The 22,986-nt window shown below is 38.7% G+C and overlaps 1 protein-coding gene across 9 annotated transcripts in view; it reads left to right on the top strand.

Moving 5' to 3' along the window:
* The window catches only part of LOC139454529 (ceramide glucosyltransferase-like), a 67,636-nt gene that overhangs the window by 6,315 nt on the left and 38,335 nt on the right, over window positions 1-22,986 (top strand). For 5 of the 9 annotated variants that reach the window (XM_071236712.1, XM_071236661.1, XM_071236340.1 and 2 more), the window contains exons 1-2: window positions 11,680-12,160; window positions 17,327-17,399. The gene's annotated coding sequence lies outside the window, so the exon portion shown is untranslated. Of the gene's footprint in view, window positions 1-11,679; window positions 12,161-12,578; window positions 12,689-17,326; window positions 17,400-22,986 lie in introns of those variants that run through there. The other 4 variants (XM_071236435.1, XM_071236497.1, XM_071236422.1 and 1 more) reach the window with 4 other exon arrangements.

The following is a 22,986-nucleotide window of genomic DNA, read 5'->3' as shown; positions in this document are numbered from 1 at the left end:
TGTAATTTATTCAGACAAACGACATAATAGAATATGTTTTCCTCATTTTTAAAACGGAATCTCCCATAAGGCCGTGTCACAGCTGGAGTGATAGAGTCAGTAAATATTGCAGCTAGTCACGGCTGGAAGACAAGGTGTTATAATTTATCAAACCTTAATTATATACATTGCAATCTTGTACACATATTCATTTTCATCAGGAACAAGAAACAGTGAACATATTTGAAAATTATAGTGATAGAAAAGGTATTTTCATCAGGAACAAGAAACAGTGAACATATTTGAAAATTATAGTGATAGAAAAGGTATCTCAGTTTGGTAAATCGATTACAAAAGCATCTGTCCTGGGTTTGAATAAAGGTTAATGAAGTTGTTCCGTACTTATGTTTCTCATTCAAAGATTTTTCAATACAATATCTTGACACACCTTGCCCCTCCCAGTGTAGTTAGGGTGTGTCTAATTTATGTTTTATGATTCCAAGGTAACTCTTTAATAGAACTATGTACATGTAACTTTAATGTGTTGAGATTCTTCAGCGATAAAAACTAACAGTTTTAGTCCACTAGTCCTCATAATGATAACAATATAGCAAAACCCTTAAAAAGGACAAATTTCTACTTGTCCTTAGGATACCTTAACTATTGGACAGTTTGGCAAGGACTAATAGGGCTAGTGCCAATTTCTAACGCTGTTCTTTTAAGAGATGCATTTATAATTAAACAGAAGAGTAGCTTGTTATCAGTGATGTTTAGATGACTGTGTTTATTGTGTTTGAAATTATAATTTCGGTGATCAGAGGTTTGAACCTTTAGTATGTAAATCTAGGGACCACCTGAATCTGTGATTTTGGATCATTATAATGACCTGGATCCCTTATTTTTCATGCTTAATATAATCGAACACTGGTTTACAGACCTTGATTTAGCTATGAAAAACATGCCCCATTGCAACCTATTATTGAAAAATACAACCTGATATTTATGGTTACATGCACCAAGTGCATGTCAAAATATTTCAAGTTTGTGTCCACACAAAATCGATCTTTGAACACACTCATTATCACACTCATTTTTACCATATTACATCCCTTATCCATGTGTTGTTTATAATTTGTCATGCTTTCTTATATTTTACGAAATCAAACTGGGTACCTCAAGATAATGTGTGCATGTTCCTATTACTTTTTACAGCAATGTATCATTTATTTATGTGACATAGACCAGCTTTTGTTTCCACTTTGTTAAAGTTGGGACCCGGGTGCATCCAGGTGCTAGTTAACTGATGATTGATTGTTACACTGTAGTGTTACACTGTACCGATGCATTGAAGGGATTGAAAATGTCCATCATTGATTATGGAACAAATTGCTATTTGATAACAAAGTTCTATTCAAAATATTCAACCATTCTTTTGATCTGTACATGTCATCAATATGCAACCAGGAATTATTTTCTTTTATTGAATAGTATTCCTTAAGTTTCAAATCATGAATAAACAGGTTCTTTGACCAGAGGATTTCTCAAAAAACAAGATTATTATCATCTTACCGAGGCAAGGTAGTTAAATGGTTGTTAACTAGGCTGGAATTTCGTAGTTATGTTTTGGCTAGACATGCATAATCCAATCAAAATTGCATTACAAAATCAATATATGGTTTTAAACTTTCCTTGCCGACATCGGTAGATTGCAGGATTTGCAAAGCACGTGCACCATCAGCTCGGCATCGACAGATATTTTCCAAATCTTTTCATGTCTTTTTTTAATGTCTGAAATTTGATGCACTTTGCAAGGAAGGACCCGTTTTATGACAATCATGACAATATAAATCTTGACGGTTCATGGATTAGAATCCAATTTGGTAGCTTCTGGGTATAAACATACAGACATACACGATATTAGATATAGTGGTTACCTTAATTGACCATTATACCTGAAAAGCGCAATTTATGTGCTCTGTAGTGGGTGTGCAAATCTCATTTGCCTCAATTATGTATATTACGAGTGTGAAGGCTTAGAAATATGATGATAACAGTGGTTGAGTTAGTTTGTAATTGGCTTTGTATCCTTATCAGCCAAAGTTGATGTTTATGTGAGATAAATCCTTGTTGAAGCATGTCATGAAGTGCAGGTCAGCGAGGTTATCTCATTATCAGACATTATGACAGAACAATACTGTCCCAGATAAGACAAAATTCCAAAACCTGGTTTTGTCATGTTTTGTATGCTATGCAATGTTTAAAATTGACATGTTTGCGGCTGCCAGGCTTAAATCTAAGGATCCCGGAATCTTAGTCTTTCAACATTAGGGCCATGACAAGGACCCCTTGACTTGCAAGCTTAATTTCAATTCAATAACAATTTCATGTCATTTTTTGACGGAGGGTTCCACCTTGCTGCTGAATGTGGATTGTTTTGGAGTATGGCTGTAATGGTGCATCATGATAGTGGCATCATAGTGCTGAGATGTTATGTTATGTAGAGTTAAAAGAGGATGAGTATTGGCTGCTGGAGCTGAGAAGGGGATGAGAGTGAATGTTTTATTGAATATATATTCTGGGGTCTGTAAGAGTGAGTGAGTGAGTGAGTGAGTTGGGTTTAAGTCGCTTTTTACAGTATTCCAGTTATATCGCGGCGTGTCAGCTTAATGTGGGAGGAAAGCCCGAAAAGACGCAGGTCTCAGACGTTTATCACTTCGGTGAAACCCACGAGCACGGGTATGGTGCTGACAAACCTAGAAACATAATCGGGGCGAACCGGAATTCGAACCCACAATCATAGGTTTCTGGCGCGCCCAAGGGACGCAACTCTGCACAGCGAATTGAGGCGCCTTAGACGACTGGACCACCCGTGCTCCGGGGGTCTGTAAGAGAGACTAATCGAAAACAATGTTTGTATTTACAGTAAGCTATGGTAATAACAAACTCAAAGGGACCACTAATTTTAGTTCGTTATAACCGTAGTTCGTTATAAGCATATATACAGCATATATACAACAAATGGCCGGGTAAAGAAATTGAATACGTATTTCAGACATTGTGAAATGTGATAGATTTAATAAATGAATGATATATCAGGTAGGTTCATAAAAATATATACTAATTTGACGTGACTACGGCTTGGACGGTTAACCGGCCGATGGTGTCTGGGGACTTGATGCTTCTTGGCCGGTATTCCGGCCCACATTGTTGAAAGAGTTAATGTGCTGTATGGCATCTCAGCAGGCTGGTACTATTAAACTAGCATTAGTCTGGCCTAGCACAAGCAGTACTTTCACTTTGCAGTTGAAGTGCAATAATCTTGAATGCAACGTTAAACCCCATTTCACCTCACCACATATTTTGTTGGTATTTGTAATAGACACAAGGAACAGTTGGGTATTGTGAAATGATATTTTTGAAGTCGTCAGTAGAGCCACAAAAGCTCATGACTAAAACTTCTCCTTAGTTCAATTGACTCATTTAGGTCTCTCAACTGACTCATAATTGTGTATGCCATTTCCTCTGAAGATAAAATATAGCCGCTTAATATGTCGAGTGTTGGTTTTATAAGTGGTATCCGGATTTTACTCTCCAGATTCATATTGTATTGCAACAATGAGTCATGTGAGCTGTGACAACGCCTCACCTGGCCCTCATCATGTGATGATGTGCATTGGTGCAGACATAGCCAGGCCCTTGTGTGACTGCGACACAAAACAATGATTATTATACTCATGCTCTTTGTCTGCCGTAACATGCATGAGGACATATAATCAACAACTGATTCAGTTGTGTGAGTTGCCCAGAGTTGTCTGTCCCTGTCTGTATCTGTCTTTTTCTGCCGTAACATGCATGGGTACATAAAATCAACCACTGATTCTGTCGTGTGAGTTGCCCAGAGTTGACTGTCCCTGTCTGTATCTGTCTTTGTCTGCTGTAACATGCATAGGGAGATATAATCAACCACTGATTCTGTCGTGTGAGTTGCCCAGAGTTGACTGTCCCTGTCTGTATCTGTCTTTGTCTGCTGTAACATGCATAGGGACATATAATCAACCACTGATTCTGTCGTGTTAGTTGCCCAGAGTTGACTGTCCCTGTCTGTATCTGTCTTTGTCTGCAGTAACATGCATGGGGACATAAAATCAACAACTGATTCTGTCGTGTTAGTTGCCCAGAGTTGTCTGTCCCTGTCTGTATCTGTCTTTGTCTGCCGTAACATGCATAGGGACATAAAATCAACAACTGATTCAGTTGTGTGAGTTGCCCAGAGTTGTCTGTCCCTGTCTGTATCTGTCTTTTTCTGCCGTAACATGCAGGGGTACATAAAATCAACCACTGATTCTGTCATGTTAGTTGCCCAGAGTTGTCTGTCCCTGTCTGTATCTGTCTTTGTCTGCTGTAACATGCATGGGGACATAAAATCAACAACTGATTCTGTCGTGTTAGTTGCCCAGAGTTGTCTGTCCCTGTCTGTATCTGTCTTTGTCTGTCGTAACATGCATAGGGACATAAAATCAACAACTGATTCTGTCATGTTAGTTGCCCAGAGTTGTCTGTCCCTGTCTGTATCTGTCTTTGTCTGCTGTAACATGCATGGGGACATAAAATCAACAACTGATTCAGTCGTGTTAGTTGCCCAGAGTTGTCTGTCCCTGTCTGTATCTGTCTTTGTCTGCCGTAACATGCATAGGGACATAAAATCAACAACTGATTCTGTCGTGTGAGTTGCCCAGAGTTGTCTGTCACTGACTGTATTTGTCTTTGTCTGCAGTAACATTCATGGGGACATATAATCAACAACTGATTCAGCCGTGTGGGTTGCCCAGAGTTGTCTGTCCCTGTCTGTATCTGTCTTCGTCTGCCGTAACATGCATAGGGACATAAAATCAACAACTGATTTGGTCGTGTGGGATGCCCACAGTCGTCTGTCCCTGTCTGTATCTGTCTTTGTCTGCAGTAATATGCATGGGGACATATAATCAATAACTGATTCAGTCGTGTGGGTTGCCCAGAGTTGTCTGTCCCTGTCTGTATCTGTCTTTATTCATTATGTTTGAAGTAAAGAATTACAATGTGAAACCTTCTATTTTTTTGGCCTCATTAATATTCTTCAAATTTTCACTTGTCTTTGGATTGCAGGAAAGCATAAGTGTTGCCCTCTGACTCAATAAAGATAGGACCAAGTTGCCACAATCATATACTGTATATGGGCAGGTGTAAATGACAGCATTGAAACGGAATGTCTTTGTAATAACATTCAGTATTTTTTTGGTCGTGTTCATTGCAAGTAAACAGACATGTTAAGAACTTGTGCAAGCTTGCCACATGGATTACTATATTAAGATGCACTTGCGCAATAGATGTCACCTGACCAAAGGCAGACTCTGCTGACTTTTGTTATGTAACATTGTTTCACAGGCAACTGGATTTTTTAAGACATTAAAATAATTTAAAAACATCAGATGTAATCATGGTAATATAATGAATACAAATTTTTGATTTTTGTGACGTTGACTTGTGTTGGGCCAAACTGTCTGCCAAGGTTGTGGATAGAAAGTTGTCTCAATTCTTTAGTTATTCAATATGATCGATAACAAAAATTTCACTGTTTCTGTTCCGTTTGGGTCGTTAACCCAAGTCAAGCTTGGTCTCATTAAATATCTGTTACTAAGAGCTTCCAAAATACATTAATGATTCAAACATATAAGGGGTCATCCATTGATAATAAATTTTTGGAATGGAGACATTAATCATATTGTTGGTGGAAGATGCATCAGATTTGTATTCCCATATCTGGCATGGTCAGTGTTTCAAAGTACATAAATGGAATCTCATGACTAAAATCACAATAACACCTCAGATTTAATGGTAGTGAACATGATTAACACATTGACATGGAGGTTCCATAACGTGTCCCAGTCTGGCATGTGGCTGGGGACTTACTAGCATGACGACCAGTCGTCAATACAAATGCATATTTTATTGGGGTGTGGCATTATAAGGTCGTTTTCTTTGTTCAGATAGCATGGATAGGGTTTATTTTCATGCAAGGGAGCAATATCAATGGTATTCTTACTCAGTATTTAAGATCTTATGATCAATTCGTTTGTTATGTATGTACTCGAGAAAACCATGGAGCTTTACCTTGCTTTATGTAATGTAAATATCTGTTCTGATAAATATATAAATCTGTTTGTTATGTGTGTACTTGAGAAGACCATTGAGCTTTTCCATGCTTAATATAATGTCAACATCTGATCTATGTCCTATGTAAATGCATGTGCATAACCCTTGACTTGAAGTTTTTAGGGGTGGTTAATTTACTAAGCAAGATGTCACCGGTGGAAATGGTATTGTTAGCTTGACAGTAACCTTTCTTCTACTGTTTTATTTCAGACTTTGCAAAAAGTAACTTTATGAATCACTATCAATTAGTGATGATACCAGTCGTTTGCAAAAAGGTGAGAATATCCTGCCCCACCGTTGGCACCCATCACAAACACATGCAAAAGCAAGTAAATTGCAAGTTGTTCATCTGATAAACACGGGAACATGTGATACAAACGAAAGGGGAATAATTCATTCATGACCAACTCGTGTTATTCCGGGACAAGCCGAATAGCGACTCGTGGCCATTTTTGCGACCGGGTTCCGTCTCAGCGCAAACGGTCATACCTAAAACAATTGTCAACTCGTTGCGCAATGGTTCACACATTTTCCCCATATATTATATATATTTCAGATGCAATTTAAAGCACATCTGGACGTGCAGAATTATACAGTATGATTGAACACATTTAACCGTGTCTTTGGTATATTTTTAGATGCAAGACATATGTAAAATCAAAAATTATTTCTGAGGGATCCTTTGACGAAGAACTTGAAATCATACACGCATTCTGATTGGTTTGTCGTATTTTCGCACATAACATTCATCGATAGGGGGACGAGTCTTCTTGCAGGTTACGGAAAGGGACGAGTGGTGACGAATGGGGAATAATTATGCAGATGATTTTACCTTCATGACATTGATTCAGAACTGTAACATAGGGAAGAGATGTGTTGGCTCAAGCAGGCAAGGGAATAGATATACAGCGCACTCTGTTGAAAGTCATTGATGTTTGCAAAGGCATTTTTTGTATGTTTTCTTACATCAGTTATTCAAAGCCCTCAGTTACGACATGTTGCACTTAACATATCATTACACCTTTTATCATTGTACACAAAACCTGTAACACCCTTTAGCATGTTTGGTGTTGAATACATACTGTTTGTAGACAACTCGATCAAAGGTAATAAATATAAGTATGGCTAGGGTTCGCATTCACCATGTTCACAAGTTAGATGGCTGTGTGTCAGGATTACCTTTTGTATGTTTGGCATGTAAAGAAGCATTTTCTTTCTCCAAAGTGAGACCTAACTGCTTTTACTCCTTTAACAAAATTATGTGAGTTATTCTGTTCTGTCATGCAGTAGTCTTCTTTCAGTGTTTAAAGCATTGCTTCCATTTTCAAAGGCCATGGGCATGTGTGATGTTTTTTGTCATGATGTTGGCATTTTCTTCATCAGCTTGCTTAAAATCTCGTAATAAAGTCTGACAAGTGAACTTTGGCTTTTATTCTCTTGTTCTGTCTGAATTCCTTTGAGATCAAAGAATGTTTAGTAACTTTTTAAAATAGTTATGTTAACAGTTGTTGTTTTCCAGAAAGCATAGTAAGTGGTAAAAAATAAGAATAAGATTGAAAAAAGATGATCTCAGATCTTAATGGTTCAGTGAGATTTTTCGTTCATATTTTGATCCCTTTTCCATAACCCAGCATTAAAAACTGCCACTAGTCCTATAGTCCTTGCCAAACTACCCAATACTTAAGGTGTCATAAGGACTTGTAGAAATTTGCCATTTGTAAGGGTTTTGCTATATGTTATAATTATAAAGACTAGTGGACTAAAATGGTTAGTTTCTATCGCTGATAACCTCAATGGTCTAGTGGATAGAGTGTCCAGTCAGTGGGTTGGATCCCCACCCATGTCGTACCAAAAGATGCTAAAAGATGGTACATGTTTTAACCTGTCTGGCTCTCGGCATGAAAGGGTTCATAAAACAAGGACTGCTCGGCTCGGAGTGCACTGTGTCTGAGTAGGGTATTCATGTTAGCTGTGGCATGTTATTGCAGTGGGCTAGCACTGTAAACTAGGCATTAGTCCAGATTAATACGCTGTGCCCCTCATGGTATGTTCTCCCTGCAGTGTTTTATTGTACAAAAAACAATGACGTCATTAATTTCTTAATTAACCCTTTTCATAACTTTATTTCAGGGACTAGGGGTTAGTCTATACAGAGACTATATACCTGTGGATGGTCTCTGGTCTATTTGTTCAGGCAACTATCTGTCATATGATACACTATTTGGATAAAAAAAATCTTGTACTTGACTACCCTAAATTCGGCTTCAGATTTTTTATATTTGAATGTTATGATATGGACTGTCATTAGCTCAACATGGCTTTACTGGAACCAGACTTGGGAGGAGAGTCTGTGGAGTTTCAGACAACAGAACCTTTATTTGTGTCATAGTCAAGTTTCGAAGTGCGTAAAATGATATGGGAGACTGACTGGATGACACATTCCATGTTAATTGCCAAAACACATGTGATTGTTTACGTAGGTATGGCTTTGTAGTAATACACCCATCTGGGGGGTGTACAGTGTTTCCAAATTCCAAATAACCATGATAACCATGAAAAACCAGCGATCCTTGTTATAACCCTAATGTTGAAAATGAACACAGTTCTGCCTTTTGTTTCTTGTCAGCTTGTCCAGCTTACAAAACTAATTTTTATCCCCCGCCACAAAGTGTTCCCTTATGTTTTAAGAATCCTGAAACAGGTGGTGGAGCTGTGAGGTCTCCAGTGATGTTTGCCAATACATTCTTACTTGGGACTCAGATGTGATATTTGTTCTGGTAATTACCTTAATTAGGAGATTGTCCCTGTTGTAATTTAAATACATTAATCCCTTAATTATTGAGATTGTCCTTGTTGAAAGTTAAATACATTAATCCCTTAATTATTGAGATTGTCCTTGTTGAAAGTTAAATACATTAATGCCTTAATTTTAAGATTGTCCCTGTTGAAAGGTAAATACATTAATGCCTTAATTTTAAGATTGTCCCTGTTGAAAGGTAAATACCACCAGTTACTGTTTAGTCAGTCCTGAAACAAGCAGGGGAGAGTGGGAACCGATTTTGCCAGAATCCCTGTTTGGAGGGCACAATAGTTAGTGTGACAGAAAGGGATCAGCATTGGCATGATCAGGTCTGATATTTTGTATGATTGTAAAATAATGAGGGCAAAACAGGAGTTTCCCCCACCACAATGATCATGATTCAACATGCATTTGATATACAAATGAGCTCTGTCTGTCTTTGTGTCCATCTGTGCATGCCTCTGTCCCTTAGGCTGTGTGACCAGAGCTTTTATAAATAATTCAGAAACCTTTCAACATGTTCAAGTTATCCAGTGGCAGGTGGGACTGGTCTGACATCAAGATTGGGCTTGTTCCAAGAGCAGAATTCCCCAACCATTCACTGGATAGTCATGGTACATTGCACTTGCACACATCAACTTGAGCTACTGAAAGATATCTTCATGAAACTTGGAACATGTTTTGTTTAAGCATTATGGATGTCCTTTTGGCTCTTAGATCATTTTGGGGGGTTTGTAAAATGAGATTTATGCAAGGAACTTATAAAATAGACCATCTTATGGGCAGGTGTTTATGTTCACCAGAATGTAAAGTGGTAAAGGTGACTAACATTTATACTTATTTGTAAATGAAGAGTACCACATCAAACCTCCTTGAACATGCAATGTCGTGAAGGTTTGAGCCATTAAATGTATGTCACAACCATCCTCTATCCAACTCATTTCTTTGATCCAGTTGCTGAATACTGACATGACTAAATCACTAAATGAATGTTAAAAGGAATTTATTGATCAGTGTTTGTTAAACCGCAATTTTGATGATGGGACTGTCAACATAGTGTTCAATAGTCTTTTATAAACTATGTTTTGTTGAACCATATGGAGTTTTCAGGTTAGATAGCACCCAGTCACCTATGCTTACTATGCTAACGTCATAAGAGACAACTAAATGGACAGCATGGTCAGGCATAGACTAAAATCTAGTCTCTGAAATGAACATATCGTACATAAAAAAACAGTTGTTCAGTTATCTTAATAAAAATATAATAAAAAAGAGCTCAGTGACTCTCTTCATTTTCAGATACTGCAGTGATCTAGACTTGCCAAACATTATAGACTTACATGGGCTGTATTTGATATATATTTGTATCAGGGTCTGTAAGACAGACTAGGTCAGGCATGTTGACTTGTTCAATTACATGTCATCTGTAATTTGTCTGTCCAAACTCAGTTATTTCCAGGCTGCTATGATATAGTCTAAATGACTGTTAAAGAACAAAAAATGAGTTAATGACAATTAATAATCAAATTCTGACTAAAAAAAGTAGAATGTTCATATAAGCTGCCATTAATTGTCTTCTGACCATGTTAAATGTGTGCAGTATCTGGGGTGTCTGCAAACACTCCAATCAACTTCACTTATGCAGGGGTGTGTAGTATAACAGTTGATGCAGATTATGTCACAAACTACTACAAGGGTTATACAACTCACCCACACTTATAGTATTTTCTCTCTGCTTGGATGCATAAACATGTCAGCAATAATTGGTTACAGATCATGGAGACATTAGGTGTTAGGTACATTGATCCATGGGTAGGGGGACTATTCAACTGAAACTGGCCTCACAGGCAGCTATTGTTCTGGTCAGATTACCTGCCTTAGCGAACAGGTATGCATTACCTCGTTAGAGATGATCGCACACCTGTGTTGGTGCTCATATACCCATTGTGGTGGATTTCTCCAAGAGCTACTTCTTGTAAATCTGCAGGTAAATTGAGAGATTTAAGACAGTGTAAAGTTTGAATTATTTGTATTGAAGTATGTTGACAATTTCTGTTGTTCAATGTTTCCTGCTAATGTTGCTTGGTCATCTTTCACTGTGATAGAAAGACGAAGGTGAGGTGAAATGGGCTCTTCCACTAGACCATGGAGCAGAGAGACAAAGATGAATGTCCTAATGCATTTCAAGAACATTTAAATGATGTGAATGTTGTTCCCTTGTATGTTATTTTGACATGTTCATGTGTAGGCTACATCAAGTTGTTTCTTGTTTTACAGGTGAACATGCTGTAAAGTTTGTAGTTTGTTATTTCAAATATATTTAACTTTTATTTTCAAAGTATTTTTTGAGAACAATCAAATAGCCTTAAGATTCTGATGGTCCATACAATGAAAGCTATAATATTTGCACATAAATATCTGGAATATTCAGGTTATTAAGTTTGTTATATTTCAGTGCATTATGCCTTATTCATAGGCTTTTACAGATATGCACACTCCTTTATTGGCCTAAAAATGAACAAAAATGGAGCCCCAATTATTTCTAACACTGCATTCCTGCTATGTCCTGTCTGAAATCATTGTTGAAAAGGGTGCCCATTCAAAGCCAGCCATTATAATCAGCTATTTATAGCATGACCCATGACCTGCATAATCCCTTGAGGTTAGCTCGCGGCAGTTGAGTAAACCTACACATGTGGAACAATTCTTGGTGTGTGTATACCAAAAGTTGACTATCGTGAGTGGAATGATTTGTCACGGAACTGTCGTGGTGTCGCAAACGATCCAATGAGTCAACATAGGTCCCATTGATAAGAAGTCTCGTGGTGTGTAGTAATGTGTATGAGGTCACCAACAGTCCTGTATGTTGTTTAGGTAGTCTGAGCAAACGTGGGATTTCCTCCTGATACACCTATCTCATCAGGGTTCACTAAACCTGCAACAAAGACACAGGACTTTGTGATTATACAACTGGTTGTTTTTCATATGGAAAAGACGGATCACCACTACATTTCTGTCAAGAGTTTTGAGGAACTTGGACCTATTGATCAGTTTCAGAAGTGAATATTTATCAAGCAAGTTGGTGTAGGTTCTGGCATTGACTATGGAAATTAGTGTGTGATACTGACTCATATCCCCAGCTGTGGCAAGAATAGCTCAGGATACATCAGAAAATACAGGTACTCTAATCCTGTAAGTATTTATATCAAACTTGCGTCAAAGCTGTGTCATCCTAAATGTTATTTGGGTAATATGGTTTTGCTTCTTTCTTGTTGTGTTGCAGGAATTCATGAAATGTTCAATAATCAGGGGTAAATATTGATTTATAGTTTGATACTGAGTAAAATTCATATTTGTTGTCATGGCATCATATGACAAATAACTTATGCCTAAGGTATCACTGTGATAATTATATGTGGTAAATATATTGTACTTATCTTTGTGAAGAATGTATAAAACCTGAATGAATAGTCCTTCATAAAAAATGGAAGACGAAAGTAGCTGTAGCCTTTCTTGTTAGCCATTGAGCATGATGGAGCATGAAACAACAGATCAATATACTATTCAATATGTGCGCGTCACCTGGAGGCACGAGACACACTTTGAGTCCGGACACTCAACAACTTGGAGCCAGAGCTGGGATGGTAGGATAGATACACCCTGTGAACAGCCCCAGGGTAGGGAGTGACGAGAAGTGTGGGTCACGTCCTGTGCTGTGTGGTAGGGATGTTGGATCAGTAATTAGATTTTGGTTTTGATCATCAACAATCGATTAATTGTCTTGTGTAGGATGTTGTGTATTCTATTCATATCGTGATCAACGTTATTTGTATAGAAACTCTGATGGTATATCAGTATTTGGGGGTATTTTAGTGTGTGATTGTTTGTTCTGTCATTCTTGTCCAATTATTTCTCATGCCTGTCGATTGTCATAAGGGCTTTGACAGCACGCACATGAGCCCTTTTGAAAGCAGGTACAGGATATTGTTGGTATGCGGTGGGCTCATCGCACACCTGAGTGATTCAGCAAAGTGTGTTCAGGGATCGGTCTGTGGTGGTATTTTATTGTAAACATGTGTCTTGGTCAGTCTTCTAATTTCATGTTTACATGTTTACATTTCATGTTTTAGTAAATACTGCAAAGTTCTAATGAATATTGAGTTTTCTCAAAGATTATTGCGTAACAGTAGTTATTGGACCAATATTTGTTTTATCACCTTGGCAGTCGGTAACTATGTGTTGAAATGTGATGTTGTCATTTGAAGTGGAATTAGCTAAGCGGATTCTCCGCCAAACCAATGTGAGGTTCAGTAGGATATAGTATACTGCTGAGGGAAATGATGGCACCCTACTGATCCCCTTGCTTGTGGTACAAGGAGTTTATTATCACAGATCTTCAGGTAACAGGAATAAATGAGCATGTACATGTTGCATGTTGAAGGGGGATCATGGACGTCATAGATCACAGAAACCACCTTGCAAGTATTACATGGATATCATGAGTCTCTCACATCATCCCGGAACCATATTATTTTCCTTTCAGCCCAGCCCTTTCTGTAATGCCATAGCCCCAAATGAAGCAAGTCTAGATATTTCACAGATTCAGGACTGAATCTCCCATCTCACTCAGGCTCCTTTTCAGTTAGAGTGTAGTTGTTTCCATCAACATTATATATTTTCAGAGACTAACCATTGGTGTAGGAGATGATTTACCCTCTATATTCAGCTATGCCATCTCACTGAGGCTCCTTTTCAGTTAGAGTGTAGTTGTTTCCATCAACATTATATATTTTCAGAGACTAACCATTTGTGTAGGAGATGATTTACCCTCTATATTCAGCTATACTCAAGTTTGGTCACTGTGATCAGACAGGACATCAACATGCTATTGGCCTAATTTTCTCATATCATGTGTGCAATACATCATTTAGATTAGCCGTGTTATCAATCTAAGTGGTTTATTTATGCTACGTAATATATGTCTATAAGTAGGATCAATGTGGCTGATGTATGGTATGTGGGACCTGCGATGATGCGGCCCTGTCAGCTGGTGATAGAGCAGGGGCACACAGGTTATGTTCAGGTTTGCTGGTCACTGCAGTCAGCTATAATACAGTATCACAGTTACCCTTATATGGGTTTTGGTTTGGTTTGGTTTGTTGTTTAACGCCGCACTCAGAACTATTTTAGCTATATGATGGCGGTCTGTAAATAATCAGCTCTGGACCAGACAATCCAGTGATTGACATCACGAGCATCAATCCACACAATTGGGATACGATGACAGGCATCAACAAAGTCAGTGAGCCTGACAATCCGATCCAGTTAGTCACCTCTTACGACAAGCATAGTCATCTTTTACAGCAAGCATTGGTTGCTGAAGACCTATTCTAACCCAGAATTTCACGGGTCCCTTATCTGGGACTGTCAGACATGACTGGTTGTTCATCATAACAGCTACCTCAGTACCTTTGCATTATTTAATGTCAGTTTTTTGCACTTCTCATACGTAGATCGGGGGCACGGGTGACCCAGTCGTCTAAGGCGCCGCGATTTGCTGTGCAGAGTTGCATCCCTTAGGAATGCCAGAAACCTATGATTGTGGGTTCGAATCCTGGTTCGCCCTGATTATGTTTCTAGGTTTGTCAGCACCATACCCATGTGCATGTTGAAGGGGGATCATGGATGTCATAGATCACAGAAACCAAATTGCAAGTAGTACATGAAGATCATGAGTCTCTCACACTGTCCCGGAACCATATTATCTTCCTTTCAGCCCAGCCCTTTCGGAAATCAATAGCCCCAAATTAAGCAAGTCTAGATATTCCACAGATTCAGAAATGAATCTCCCATCTAGATCGGGGGCACGAGTGGCCCAGTCATCTGAGGTGCAGCGTTTCACTGTGCAGAGTTGCGTCCCTTGGGCATGGTTTGTCAGCACCAGACCCGTGGTAAACGTTTGAGACCTGCATCACTTCGAGGTTTCCTCCGACATTAAGCTGACATTCAGCAGGTTGTTGGGTGACCTGGACTTCCATACTTCATTTCCCAGACTGTTAGATGAATCCTCAGAATATTGGGTCCATCTTTACAGAATGTAAAAAGATGTGAAAATTTGTAAATTATTAGAAATTGTAGTTTAACTGAATCCTAATCAAACTGACAATGATGATCTCAGCTCATGTTTCCGTCGTGGGCAATGCTTAGTTTGAATGTGACACCTATTGTCCAATCGATTGTTGTCTTGGTTTTGCTGGAACAGCTTGGTGAACAGTATTGAAGCTGTTAGCTTTCAAGTTTCAGTGCCAATCCATTGTCATATACTTTTAGTATTCATTTTCTTCAAACGTGAAAGGATTGATTTTGACAGAGGTACCAGCTGGGAGTATCGTAGATTGGGTTGGGTTCTCTTGATGTATTGAACAGATACTGATGACAGTTGACCTTGTCTGGCATTAGCAGTGGTTACTGTATCCCATTGTCCTTTCCTGGTTTGATATGTTTATCTGTATGTCACTGCAGGGTGCAACAAATTGTACCGTAGTGTACAAACATGTACTGGTACAATGTGTGAAGCCTATTTCTGGTGTCCCCGCCATGATATAGCTGGGATATTGCTAAAAGCTGTGTAAAACCTTAATCACTCACTCACTCATAGTGATATTGAAGCCTTGACATAACGACCAACATCCATGTTGAACTGTCAGCACCAAATTTCAAAGAGATTTTTCATTTATGCTCAGATGGATTTTAGATAGATATCACATGTTACCAGTAATATTGATATATTGACCAACACCAGTATATTAACGATGGAGTTAGTGTTGGACTCTCACCATCTATAATATGGAACTCATTTTGTGGCTTAGACATGTATGCAGACTATCGATCTCATTAAAATCAGATCTAAGTTCTCGCTGCCTCTAATCAAAGATCTGAGGACATCCCATTACGGGTCACGTCAGAACGACCTTTCGCGAACTTTGACCGACCACTGAAACGACTAACAAGAAGTTAACATCAGCCAATTAGAAAGCAGCTTTCTCGAGCTTTGCGGTACTCGTTTCAACCTGACCACTTCCATTTTGACTGCACTTGAAAAATATGTTGACACAGTTCTCGGTTAAAATTTTGATTCCGGAATGTCTAATATATGGTTGCGATTGTATGGCACTGCTTCCCACGTACTGTGCAACGTCTCCTCTGTTTATATGTTTATCCCACGGGAGCAAGAGATAGATGATAATTTTGACGGAATCAGTCAGACGGGCCGTAACTGTCGTTCGGAATACCCCGTTTTAACGTTTTCGAGATTGCACGATTAGAAAACACATTCCGACTGTCACTCTCATGATCTGGTAAGCGATGCTTTGATTGGTCGATGTAAGGTCATTCTGACGTGATGCGTAATGGGATGTCCTCAGATCTTTGTTTAGCAACAGCGAGAACTAAGATCTGATTTTAATGAGATTGGGCAGACTATTTGTATATGACTATTATGTAACCATGGCATTAGATGGAGAGTGACAGTATATATGACTATGAGGATATAGAGAATAGACATGTCGAAGACCAGTGTTCGATTCCCAAAATGAATGTGGAAATTCCATTGTTGATATTCCTCAGCTGCCTTTATAAACCCCTTCACTCAACGAAATATATCTAATTTCTCTTGTCAGCAAGTTTGATTTGTGTCCTCATTGCACAATTGTTTGAAAATTGTCATGATCATGTGGCATGTATACTTTGTGGTGATGACTGGCACATGGACACCTCAACTGTTCCCCCTGCTGAACAGGCAACGCTTGATGAAGAAGGGGATCACTCACTGATACATCATGGTTGGCACTGAAATTGGTTCCTGCAGAAATGATATTGAAATTTTACATTTCACTTGTCAACATTTTGTCTGTGATTTGAGGAGGTTGTACTAGGATGTGACTGGTTAGTAAGCATGGTGTGACTGATTTGTGAAATGTTTCAGGTCTGTTACTTGACAAATAGATCAATAACCCTTCAATAAATCTGTAGCTCACAACCATCAGAGTTACAAGCTTGCTGAGCGTGTGTTGTCTTATGTTCGTGGTTTCCAAACATGCCAAAAGGCTTGTAGAATTTCAGGCTTTTGGGGGGTGTCCTTATATGTTTTCAATGTTATGGCCTGTAAACATTTCAGGTTGAATTTGGTTGCTTAATGATTCTGGATTAAAACTGATCACATAACTGGCCGCTGTGCTTGTCATAAGAGACGGCTTAATGGATCAGGTGATCAGCCTCAGTGACTTGGTTGATTGCATTTCAGTCCCGAGTGATTATATGTGACACTCTTATTTTAGAATATTCTCATTTCTGTTGCAGATGATCTGTGGCTGGGAGTGAAAGACTTTATTCAATCAGCTGCTTGTAACACTACAACTAGCCAATAAATAAGGTAAGCTTTGCATATTGATATTCAGAGGTGATTTTTGTTTGAAATTAGGATGAATGTCAAAGGCTTCCTGTCATCATGGTCATTGCCAGTGTAAATAGATAGATTTAGGGGTGCTTTGATTAAGATACTGACGCCAAAATCTTCTTACACTGGATACATATTTTAGTACTTTTTGCTCAATAGGGGAATGATTGAGTATGGTTTTACACTGATTTAAGCATGTCTGGGGATACCTATGTCCTTCACACTGATTACCCCTGTTGGGAATTGAAACCCACGGCTTCTACATGACAAGTGAATTCTTTATCTAAAAGGTACCACATCGCCCTTTTGCTCAAGAACATTCAAATTTTGAGAGGTGATCATTGATAAATTTGGTCTTGAGAACAAGCAGAACGTCAGCTATACACCACCTTTGTGAACATTTTTTTCTCCTGCCCTTGTAATACGTGTAATTGTTTTTCTGTATCTGTATCTGGAACAGCTGAAAACACTGCCCTGCTGTTAACAAACCATCATGCTTGAGTCCTATCAACTATTTATTTTAAAAAGATGCCAATACTGTCATTACATGTTCCTGCACTATGATCTGCAAGGCTCGACCTGAAAAAGTCTGTTTCCAAGTTACCACACCTAGGATGACGAAGAGTACATGTTTTCAAGATTATATTTTTGCTTAAATTTTCCCAATTAACATGAAAGCATTTCCTGGTGAGCTGTAGCATAGCTTGCCTATGTTACAACATTCTTACTTCCTTCTACACCTGCCTGGCTCCACCTTGACACTTGACTGTGACCTGTGTCTCAGTCAGAGGAGGTGGCTGCTCAGATGCCGGACATACCCTACCTTCCTGTTGTTAGTGGAAAGGTCATCATCGCCATCCTAATTAACACTGGACTGTGTATCATGTCCAGTCTGCCCTGGAGGTACTCCTGATTATATCAAGTACCTGTGTTAAAATCCATATAAGTTAAGGGGGTTCTGGGTCCTTGAGATGTGTTGCTATAGTATTTGAATCTAGGGACCCCCCATATCTTTTAACATTAGAATTTCACAAGGACTCCTTTATTTTCATGCTTAATTTCAAACACAGAATGCATGAGTGACTCCAAGCTTGTTTTCCAGATATTCAAAAACATTCAAAGACACAAAGAATGATAAAGTTGCTGTGTTAATTCATATGCTGATATTGATTGCAATTATTTCCCCTGCCTTGTACAATAATGTGCTCATGAATATATCCTGGTCGTTAAGTTTCAGACTTTGTGTCTTTTGGGGCTGCAGAGTCAGGTCATCTAACAACACGTCACTTGTGCACAAACTCCCGTGTCATAATGCAGTTAATCTGTGGTAGCAAAATTAAGGAGATACATCTCAGAACCACATAGGCCACAAATCAGAAAATATGTGATTATTAACAGACTGTCGTGATATGTCTTCAATTTTATAGCTAAGTGAGAATCAAGCAACATTAATCTTACTCTACATGCCATCAAGCTGTGTTTATGTTAGTGTGACATATTTCGTAAAACAGCCTCCCCATGCTATTTTCATCCCCTTCTCCTCTCTAGCAGTCTATACTCATCCTCTTTTCAGTTCAAGGACTTGAGAGTTCCTTTAACACTTATGGGGTCCATTGTAAACTGATTTTTATTTAACCTTGTACAGACCTTTTTTGTCAGGGTTTACATGTTAGTCTTATTTTATGTGATGATTGGGGGTTGTCTTTTGTCATAGCCTAGTTTCCGGGTTACGATTTAGTTTTAATCATGTCGCCTTGACTTGGCTGTATTAGAAGGTGCAACTGAATTACATTCACATGTTCACATGTTATGTTAAGAGGATACATGTTATCATAAGTAACATCCACATACGGGAAAGTAAGTAATAAATTTTTTGCTTTTGGTTTGATGGCCAGAGTTTATTCAGTTGTAAATGTACACAATTTATATGCAGACTTGTGGTCTTGTAGAACTATGTGGACTTTGTCAAGTATTGATTGTGATTTATAACTTGTAAAGTACTATGTCTCAGATGTGTCATTGGTTGGTTTAATGGATCATTAGGGTATCATATATTTGATATTTGGGTGTACGTGTCATGTTTATCATGGGACAAGGAGATCACAATAGTAGGTATATGATATGTTCATCCTTGAAGAAAACATAATGATTTGAATGGAAGCCCTAGTCTGCTAATCCGAGACTGGTCTAAATCAAGAGGGACAAGCTGTTTTCTTTCTAAATCACCTGCAGTCTCTTTGAATATGACTAATGGTGTCTGTGGATTCATAAGATCTTTTCAAAATAAGCAGTTATGACTTTTATGCATGATATAGGCAATTAAACCATATGTTGTCCATTAAGTTTTTACATTTTCAGTATTTTCTAAAAGAACAGGGAACAAGAGTATATTAGGCCTGATGATTCCACCAATGGATATGTTAACTGTACTATGCAAGCTTGTATCAATAGTAAAAGGTCTATCTTATCCAAGCATTTGCACTATAAATGACTTCTCCATATGTAAAACATCATTCACTGAAGTTTACCATTTTTCGAAAGCTAAGTAAGTCAGTGTTGAGAATGTATTTTTATCTATTGTTTTTATTTCAGTTTTCATTTACATGAAACATAAATAAGTATTTGTTAAGAATCCCCTGAGGGGTTTCCAGGTTAGAATTGGTCCTCAGTACCGGATTCTTGGTAGAAGAGCAAACTGCAGTGGATACTGAGTGGTCAGGCTCTGTGACTTGATTGTGTGTCAACGTACTCTGATGGCCTGGGATGTTGATCCTCTGTCAACCACCAGGGTTCCTGGCCTAGACTTGCACAAGTCTCTAAGACAATAATTATCAGTTTAGTCATAATTTCTAGGTTATTTAAATAATGAGAACAAGTTATCCTATAAGAGACAGACATCCTCAGATGTATTGTCCACTTATCTAGACTTGCCTATCATGAGGATAGAATTACTACACATCCATGGACTTATCTTTCAGTGAAGCCTTGGAGAAAGGCTGTTCTTGGCCAAACTGAACTGCTGAAGTTGTCATTCATCATATTGTTGGTCTTAATTTGTTCACCCCATGGGGATTCAGGGTTAGAATTAGTCTGACCTTCCTATGCTTTTCGTAAGTGGTGAATTAATGATCCAACTGTCATTGCTCACAATATCAATAATATCAATAATAAATCCCTGGTTTGTCCTGGACCCAACTTGATTATTTACAGGCCACCTTCATTTAACTGGATATTGTTGAGTGTGGTGTTAAACAACAGATAAATCTGCGGGTCATTGCGGGTCATTTCAATACCATTGCATTCGGTTGGATCTAGTTTGTTTAAGGAAACAATGAAAGTGTTTCCAGGACCATTATTGCTACAACCTAGGCATGCTACCAACTGCAAGGTTCCTAAAAACAGTACAAAGCAGATCATGACAGATGCTTTCTTGAAATGTCCTCCAGAGGAACATTAATCATGTGACAGATTTGTCCCACAAAAATTCCTGATCAACTAAATTCTTCATTGTTTATGTAACTGCACCTTTCATCAAACTTGCACAACATTTTGCAGCTAATAAGATGATGTAAATGCAGGCCCAAGCCTGTCAACAAAAATGTCAGACAGTTGCATTGCTAGTGCTTGACAAATGTCAATGCTGAAAAATGTATTTGTATCACTGGGACATTGAAATATACAGGACATTGACATGATTATACTACCATGTATCACATCTAGATGGATCAGTTTCAAGGTCAAAACATATTGAAAGCTAGATATTGATCAAAGTTGCCTTAATTGTCTCAGAAAACCTTGGTTAATTTGTTCAATATTGCGTTGCTCAGATAACCTGAGAATAGGTTTGTAAAATTTGAAATAATCAAGCGCCACGATCACCATTTTTCCAAGTTGCATTGTTGAATATGGAATAATTCTATGCACACAGCAATGTCAGATGTCATGTATCATGAATGCACCATAAATATAATGATAACACAGTTAGATTAGGTTACCAGAATGAGGCATCCAATAAGCTGCTGAACACATGGTGTTGGCTGAAAATAATATTGTGGTAGGTGTAGTTGTATATTAGTTTTGCTATGAACCTGGATTACTAACCAGATCAAGTAATTACTTGATCAGCACATTTGGTCCAGATGTCACTGAAGTTATCTTTCATTATCCATATGTGATTGGTTACAGACCTTCCAGCAGACAGCTCCATTGGGCATGCTGCAGCGTGTGACACTAGCTACCAGTAGCTGACACAGACCATGCTGCAGTATGTGACACTAGCTACCAGTGGCTGACACAGACCATGCTGCAGTATGTGACACTAGCTACCAGTGGCTGACACAGACCATGCTGTAGTATGTGACACTAGCTACCAGTGGCTGACACAGACCATGCTGCAGTATGTGACACTAGCTACCAGTGGCTGACACAGACCATGCTGCAGTATGTGACACTAGCTACCAGTGGCTGACACAGACCATGCTGCAGTATGTGACACTAGCTACCAGTGGCTGACACAGACCATGCTGTAGTATGTGACACTAGCTACCAGTAGCTGACACAGACCATGCTGCAGTATGTAACACTAGCTACCAGTGGCTGACACAGACCATGCTGTAGTATGTGACACTAGCTACCAGTGGCTGACACAGACCGTGCTGCAGTATGTGACACTAGCTACCAGTAGCCGACACAGACCGTGCTGCAGTATGTGACACTAGCTACCAGTAGCCGATACAGACCATGCTGCAGTATGTGGCACTAGCTACCAGTAGCTGACCCACAACTATCCTACAGTCAGATAAAGTTGCTAACGATTCTGGCAGTGATTCAAATCAATTAGCTTCTCTGTTTCTGTTGTATGTTTGTAATTTTGTGGAATTAAACCTGCAAACAGGTTGTAATGTGATCCCATTCATTCATTATAGCATACCGATTAAATCAAACAAACCTTGTGTGACTCACAGATTTTCTACAATACTGCAATTATTATCTCATCATTTGCAATAAATGCTTACAGAGTGTCCTTTCTTAACATACCCGTGCTCGTGGGTTTCACTGAAGCGGTAAACGTCTGAGACCTGCATCACTTCGGGCTTTCCTCCCACATTAAGCTGACACGCCGTGATATAACTGGAATACTGTTCAAAGCGGCGTAAAATCCAACTCACTCACTCACTCACTCACTCACTCACTCACCTTTCTTAACATTGTGTAGACTGAAATTTGTATCTGTAGCTATGAGAAATATAAATAACATTTGTCAGTAGTGAATGTGTATGGTTTTATGCTGTTTTTAGCAATATTCCATCAATATCACACATTGTACCCTTGTCGGGAATTGAACCCGGGTCTTCGGCGTGATGAGCGAACGCTTAAACCACAAGGCTACCCGACCGAACACATTTATCAGTAACATATTGAGTCAAATCATGATCTGTCTCATGATCACTGTTCTCAAAATATGTACAATTGTACTTCGGTCAGGTGAATAAGCATTGAGATAGACAGTGGTTGCTGTGTGTTTGATTTTGTGTTTGGATGTCCATAGTCAGGACCATCAGTA

Source organism: Haliotis cracherodii, unplaced genomic scaffold (genome assembly GCF_022045235.1).
Source record: "Haliotis cracherodii isolate W230 unplaced genomic scaffold, xgHalCrac1.p SCAF_1, whole genome shotgun sequence".
Lineage (NCBI taxonomy): Eukaryota > Metazoa > Mollusca > Gastropoda > Lepetellida > Haliotidae > Haliotis > Haliotis cracherodii.
This window is presented reverse-complemented; position numbering and strand designations above follow the sequence as displayed.